Consider the following 6,637-nt stretch of genomic DNA (forward strand, 5'->3'; position numbering starts at 1 on the left):
AAACGAAGGCCCTTGCTGATGCATGTTCAAGATTGTCGTTTCCCTTCTTACCTAGAACAACATCTTTCATGAAGTCTACCTTACAACCAAGCTACTACCAAATAAGGAAGCTGATTTAAATTCAGCCGGAAGCCAATTACAAGTGACCAATAATTACCTTTTGGGGCTGCAGCTGTGATGAGGGTTTTCAACAAGTTTTGACAGGTGTTACTGAGATTGCAAAAGAGCTAGAAGTACAGTGGTACCTTGGTTGTCGAACGTAATCCATTCCGGAAGACCTATCTACTTCTGAAATGTTTGACAACTGAGGCACAAAGGGCAGTCAGCAAAGTCTATGCAGAAAAATGAAAAACACACAGTGGAAGCCATTTGACTTCTGAGGCACGTTCAAAAACATAAGCAATTAATTTTGGGATTTCAGCGTTCGAAAGCTGAAATGTTCGGCTTCCGAGACGCTTGAAAAGCGAGGTACCGCTGTACTACCAAACTTTGAGAGATAGAAAAAGGAGAAAGAAACAGCAGTTTGCGTATGAGGCCCCAGAAGAGGCATCACAAGATCCAAAGAAGAAGTTCGTAGCAGGCCATGCAATCTGTTGAAGAGAGATTTCAACAGCTACAATATAATTACCTATTTTGCTTCCTGTAGGATATATAGAGTATTATCAAAAAAACCTACTGAAGATATACTTAAGGCTTGCATAGATTTGGAAAAATCATAGGTGTACAATAAGGTAAAGGTACCCCTGCCCGTACGGGCCAGTCGTGACCGACTCTAGGGTTGCGCGCTCATCTCGCTCAAGAGGCCGGGAGCCGTCGCCGTCCGAAGACACTTCCGGGTCACGTGGCAAGCGTGACGAAGCTGCAACTGGTGAGCCAGCACCAGTGCCGCACACGGAAACGCCGTTTACCTTCCCGCTATAAAGCGGTACCTATTTATCTACTTGCACTTAGGGGTGCTTTCGAACTGCTAGGTGGGCAGGAGCTGGGGCCGAACTACGGGAGCTCACCCCACTGCAGGGATTCGAACCGCCGACCTTATGATCAGCAAGTCCTAGGCACTGAGGTTTTACCCACAGCGCCACCCGCGTCCCGAGGTGTACAATAGAAACAAAGATATTGAAGCTGAAGATCTGTGCTGTGAACTTATAGCAATAGCTCAAAGACTTAAAAAGGCTATGCTGTCACAAGGAGTACTTCCCATCATACTACAAAAAAAAACAAAAACAACTCCTGGATAATGTGCCTAATATTTCTGTTGCTCTAATGAGCCTTCTCATTATCATTTTGTATTGTTTTTAATGGTATTTGTGCCTTTTGTTAATTGTGTTGTATACCATCCTGATAATTTGTGTGACTGGTTTTCTATAAATATTTTTTATAACTAAATAATATTATTGTAAAATCCACGGGGGGGGGGAGTGTGTGGGGTTTCTACAAGTGGATGACCTCCCCCTTGCTGCATCACATCAACTTGGACTGAGAAATCAGCAAAGTTACTGTCCTGAAAACTGGAAAACAGCTGGGTTTATTTATGAGCCAAAGATAATTTTTCATTTTTATGAAGCCCAACTCCATCCAACCTAACCACCCAATCCCTGGTCTCCGGTCTGAGCCAGAGAAGAATCTGGGATGCATAATGTTCACATTACAAGTGCCCCAAATTCATATTGAGCCATGCATTGGGAATTTTCACTAGCAATGATTGAATGTACAAAATGATGTATAATTAAGCCAACTATATGTGTGAAGCAATAAGCCTGCTGCAGATAATGACCGTGACTTGGCTCTGCACTGGAAAAACCAGCAGACCTGTTGCTGCAGATCAATAGTCCAATATCCAGTGCTAGCATTCAGGAAAATGTAGCAGAGACATTCACAGAAATAAAAGGTCAGATTTTGCACATCCTTAGAGGAAATAAATGGAAAAATCAACAAAAGATTCCATGACAGTCCCATACTCTCGAGGTGAGTTGTTGCAGTAATTGTATTGCTTTTACTATGCATATATTATGGAGTGGTTATTGAGCCTCACTAAACACATTAGTAAATCACATATACTATACCATAAAAGTGACGGTAAGATTAATGGGCAACAAAGGAACTGAATAAGCAAACAATGAAGCTGGTTCTTCTCTCTCTCTAATCCTGAGCAGACCCTTCCTGTGTGATGATGGGAAAGTGTTTTCATCATAGCATAAAGTTCTTTTATGACAGCCAAGAACTCTACCTGTTCTATACATTTCAAATTAAGAGAGAATTCTCAGTATTGGAGGGATTCTCTGGGGTGGTTGAATTAATAGAAAAATAGAAAAATTAACATCTGCTTCTAAAAGATAGAGAACATTTTAGGTGATTTCATAGCCTTTGATTATCTTAAAGGTTGTAAGGCAGCAAAGGAGATAACACAAGACTCAAAGTGCTCTCTCTCTGTGTATATCTAGATAGACACACAGACAGATAGATAATTTTGAGCTATTAAAGTCCATATAGACACAGAACTGTGCAAATCTGCAGAATGTGTGACTGGACATGGAATTCAGCTTCCTGAGATTCAGCTTTCATTTCAAAAGAGCACAATTCCAGTCCCTGTGTCTTTGTTTATTTAGCCTGCAAGTGTGTCGGCTATACCAGCCAAAGCCCCTGAAGCCTGAAAAATAACCGAACATGGTTTTCAGCCATGGTTTCCTGCAGAGCTTCTTTCCCCTACTCAGACTACCAGCAACAGGATAATTTATGCAAAATAATAAATAATGGTAATAATAATAATAATTTCCCCTGACTAAATTATGTATTATAAGAAAAAGTAAGCAAATTGCCTTAATTTGCATAATTTATGCAGGACACAAAGTTCAGTTATTTGTGCTGCAGAAGTATGTTTGCCTTGACTTTGAAACTGAATTATATGTATTTTAAACAGGGTATAGAAAACTCTGCTTATAGGTCAAAAGAGCACTAAGAATTCCATCCAGAAGATGCATGACAGGGATGTAGAAAAGTTGTCCATTTCAAACTGCATCAATTCCATAATAAAATAGAACAATAGTATCCTCTCTTTTTTTTACCTACACCTTAAATACTCTAGTTATGGTGGGATGCGATAGAGGACACAATAATGAATTTGATGGACAATTAGGCTGACACAGTGTAAGATGCTTTCATACATCTATATATTTCTTATACACCCTTGTGCAAATTAATTGAAACAAACAATGAATTTAGTACAGTAGTTTATTGCACAAAACTCACATATACATGTACGCAACTCACATATATGTACATTAATAATGGATATGACCTCCACTATTTTTAAGCAGCATTTGAACACGGTTTGGCATGGAGTCTACTAGTTTCGAACAGTCACTGTTGATTTTCGGATCCCTGTCCCATACTTGAATCAGCGCCTGAATGAGCTTCTCCATAGTCGTACAGCCTACAGTATGGAGGTGACTTTTGCATATAGCCCACAAATTCTCAATGGGATTTACGTCTGGGGAATTCCCTGGCCAATCAAGTACCTGTATTTGTTCCTCTGTCATGAATTTCTTCACCATTTTCGATGTGTGACAGGGGGCTAGGTCCTGCTGCAATATCCCAGTACCGTCAGGATACCTCTTTTCCAGCTCTGGAATAACTCTCTTTCGTATAACCTCAATAAGTTGTGGCGAGCGCATCATTCCTTCTACTGGCTGCAGGCTTCCAACACCAAAGTAACTGAAGCATCCCCAAAACATCTTCTTTTGTGGGTGCTTGACAGACTGATAGATGTGGCAGTCACGAAGCTTCTCTTAGATAGAAAACATGCTTTGTTTCAATTAATTTGCACAAGGGTGTACATGGCTTGGCCAGAGCAATGCAACATAGGACGATGGCCTGATGGCTTGGATGATGTCATGTATTGCCATTTGTGGGGCCACACCAGATGCCTTGATTATTCAGCTCAGCAAAAATATCTGGAAAGCAGGAAAGGCCTTGACCTTAACTTTGCTGCAGCTATGGATTCTGAGGTCTGCATGCAGCACAGCCCGTCATGACAATTCTGTGATCAGAACTGCTGAAATAGCAGAACCAGAGGGGTGCTTCGGAGCTGGCAGAAGTCAGTTGAGCACAGAAGAAAACGAGTAGCAGGATACAGCCCAGGGACATGAGATTTGACAACAGGTTCCTATACAGACCCAATGCAGTGCTTTTTTCCCCACCAGCGGACAATGAGGTTTGCTTGCTCGACGTCTGCCTGCCATTCTGCATCATAGTCGCTCCACACTTAGTGTGACCAAACTGTTGGGTAATTCCACTCACTACTGATCCAGAGTAGATTCCAATGTATAGTTAGCAGAGTAACAACTTAAACACATTGCAGGATTCCCAAAAACAGACCAGAGGCAATTGTATTTCATCCAGCAGAGCTTTACTGCTACAGAAGGCAAATGAACATAAGGATCACAAATCCAATACATTCAGGATTGGCACTGTCCATAAGAAATCCAATTGCTGCAGATTTAATTTAAACTTACAATAACTTACAATAAGTCTAAACCTTAACACTAACTATGTACAGTGGTACCTCGGGTTGCATACGCTTCAGGTTACATACACTTCAGGTTACAGACTCCGATAACCCAGAAATAGTGCTTCAGGTTAAGAACTTTGCTTCAGGATAAGAACAGAAATTGTGCTCTGGTGGCGCGGCGGCAGCAGGAGGCCCCATTCGCTAAAGTGGTGCTTCAGGTTAAGAACAGTTTCAGGTTAAGAATGGACCTCTGGAACCAATTAAGTACTTAACCCGAGGTACCACTGTACAGAACACCACACCAGAAGGAAGAGAGGTAGAAAGAGAAAGTGAAACACAGGCTTCTTCTGGCCCTACTTTTATAGTCAGCATGACCTTGACAGAAAGAGATAACAGAACCAGTTTAAACCAGCTGCACTCAGCTTCTCTGAAGGAATAATCCAAACAGCATGAACCTTCATGCATGCTTCTTTCACACAGAAAAGCTTCCAGAGGCTTCCAGAACCCTCTTGAATTAAGTAGAACAGGAAAGATCTCTACACATCAGAGCAATACTTTCTGCACTAAGAAATGCAAACCAACACAAACTGGTTTCACTCCCCGAAATCCACTCCTCCGCAAGGCAATCATGAGCAAGGAAGCTGGGGGGTGGCTTAGCCATTCTAGGGGTGTTTCACTACATGACAAATCACTTACCAACAAAGAACAAATCCAATTTGTGAGCAAGTGGGGAATTAAAGGAACCAATCTGTGAGCACCTTAACTCCATCACTTTTCTACACAACCACCTTTTTTCTAATATCTTTGTACTGTGAGTTATTTCTTCACTGGAACGCATGCAGGTAGAATAAAGCTTTTCTTTTAAATTCCCTTCTTACTGCTTGTGATAATTTTTACCGGGATTAATGATCTGTCTTGATTCTCCTGGATCCTAAATCAGGAAAATCAGACTGACCTCTAGTAGCGTGCATCTAAAACACAGGAGTCTGGTTTCTGGAATTTCTCTTGGGATTGGTAGCTGTGTTCTTCTCTGAAAATAAATGGCTATGTAATTAGGACAACTAAAACAATGTGGGTGGCGCTGTGGGTTGAACCACAGAGCCTAGGGCTTGCCAATCAGAAGGTTGGTGGTTCGAATCCCCGCGACGGGGTGAGCTCTCGTTGCTCGGTCCCTGCTCCTGCTAACCTAGCAGTTCGAAAGCACATCAAAGTGCAAGTCGATAAATAGTTACCGCTCCAGCAGGAAGGTAAACAGCGTTTCCGTGCGCTGCTCTGGTTAGCAGAAGCGGCTTAGTCATGCTGGCCACATGACCAAGAAGCTGTACTCCGGCTCCCTCGGCCAATAAAGCGAGATGAGCGCCGCAACCCCAGAGTCGGTCATGACTGGACCTAATGGTCAGGGGTCCCTTTACCTTTACCTTAAAACAATGCAAGGACTTTAAGGACTGGTGGGGTTTAGATATAACCATGTGGTTCAGCAGTGGTTAAGCGGTAATTAATTTTAATATAGCATTTATTCTGCTGTGTAGAGCAAAGTTTAAAAGTCAAGTTGTATGTTCATATTCTGTTTTGTTTTCCATGTAGTCATTATTTTCATATACTGCATCTTATTTTTCCCTCCTCAAACATTCACTTGGTGCAATGTGCTATTGGCTTCTCTTTGCCATCATTATGCTCTTATATTTCATAAGCTGAAATCTGTTGAATGGTCTTCTGCTGGTGTATTTAAAACAAATCTTTCCAAGCAAAATTTAGCTTCTCATGTCCTGTTTGGTCCCCACATTCTTTCCCATTGGAGCAAATTAAGAAGTTCTTCTTCTTCTTCTTCTTCTTCTTCTTCTTCTTCTTCTTCTTCTTCTTCTTCTGTTATTGTTGCTGCTGATACTATTGTTGTTGTTGTTGCTTTTTTTCTAAAAAGAATGTTTAGGGATACTCTTATTTTCCTGCTCATATTGAAATACTGCCCTTCAATCAGGGCAACTTAGATTTACAAAATGTTTAGGGTCATGTGTACCCCTGTGTCCCCCAGAAAAAGCACTTATTATTATTATTATTATTATTATTATTATTTGTATACTAACCTTCATCCAAAGAACACAACATAACAACAGAAATTGAAAAACAAAATTC

General features: G+C 41.2%; 1 long non-coding RNA gene across 1 annotated transcript in view; it reads left to right on the top strand.

The window, feature by feature from the left end:
• Positions 1-1,914: 1,914 nt before the first annotated feature.
• Positions 1,915-6,637, top strand: part of LOC308484997 — an 11,383-nt gene continuing 6,660 nt past the window's right edge. The window contains exon 1 of the long non-coding RNA XR_013990280.1: positions 1,915-1,965. This is a non-coding gene — a long non-coding RNA (uncharacterized lncRNA). The remainder of the gene's footprint in view (positions 1,966-6,637) is intronic.

This window comes from Podarcis pityusensis, assembly GCF_964106645.2.
Source record: "Podarcis pityusensis genome assembly, chromosome: 9".
NCBI classification, from domain to species: domain Eukaryota; kingdom Metazoa; phylum Chordata; class Lepidosauria; order Squamata; family Lacertidae; genus Podarcis; species Podarcis pityusensis.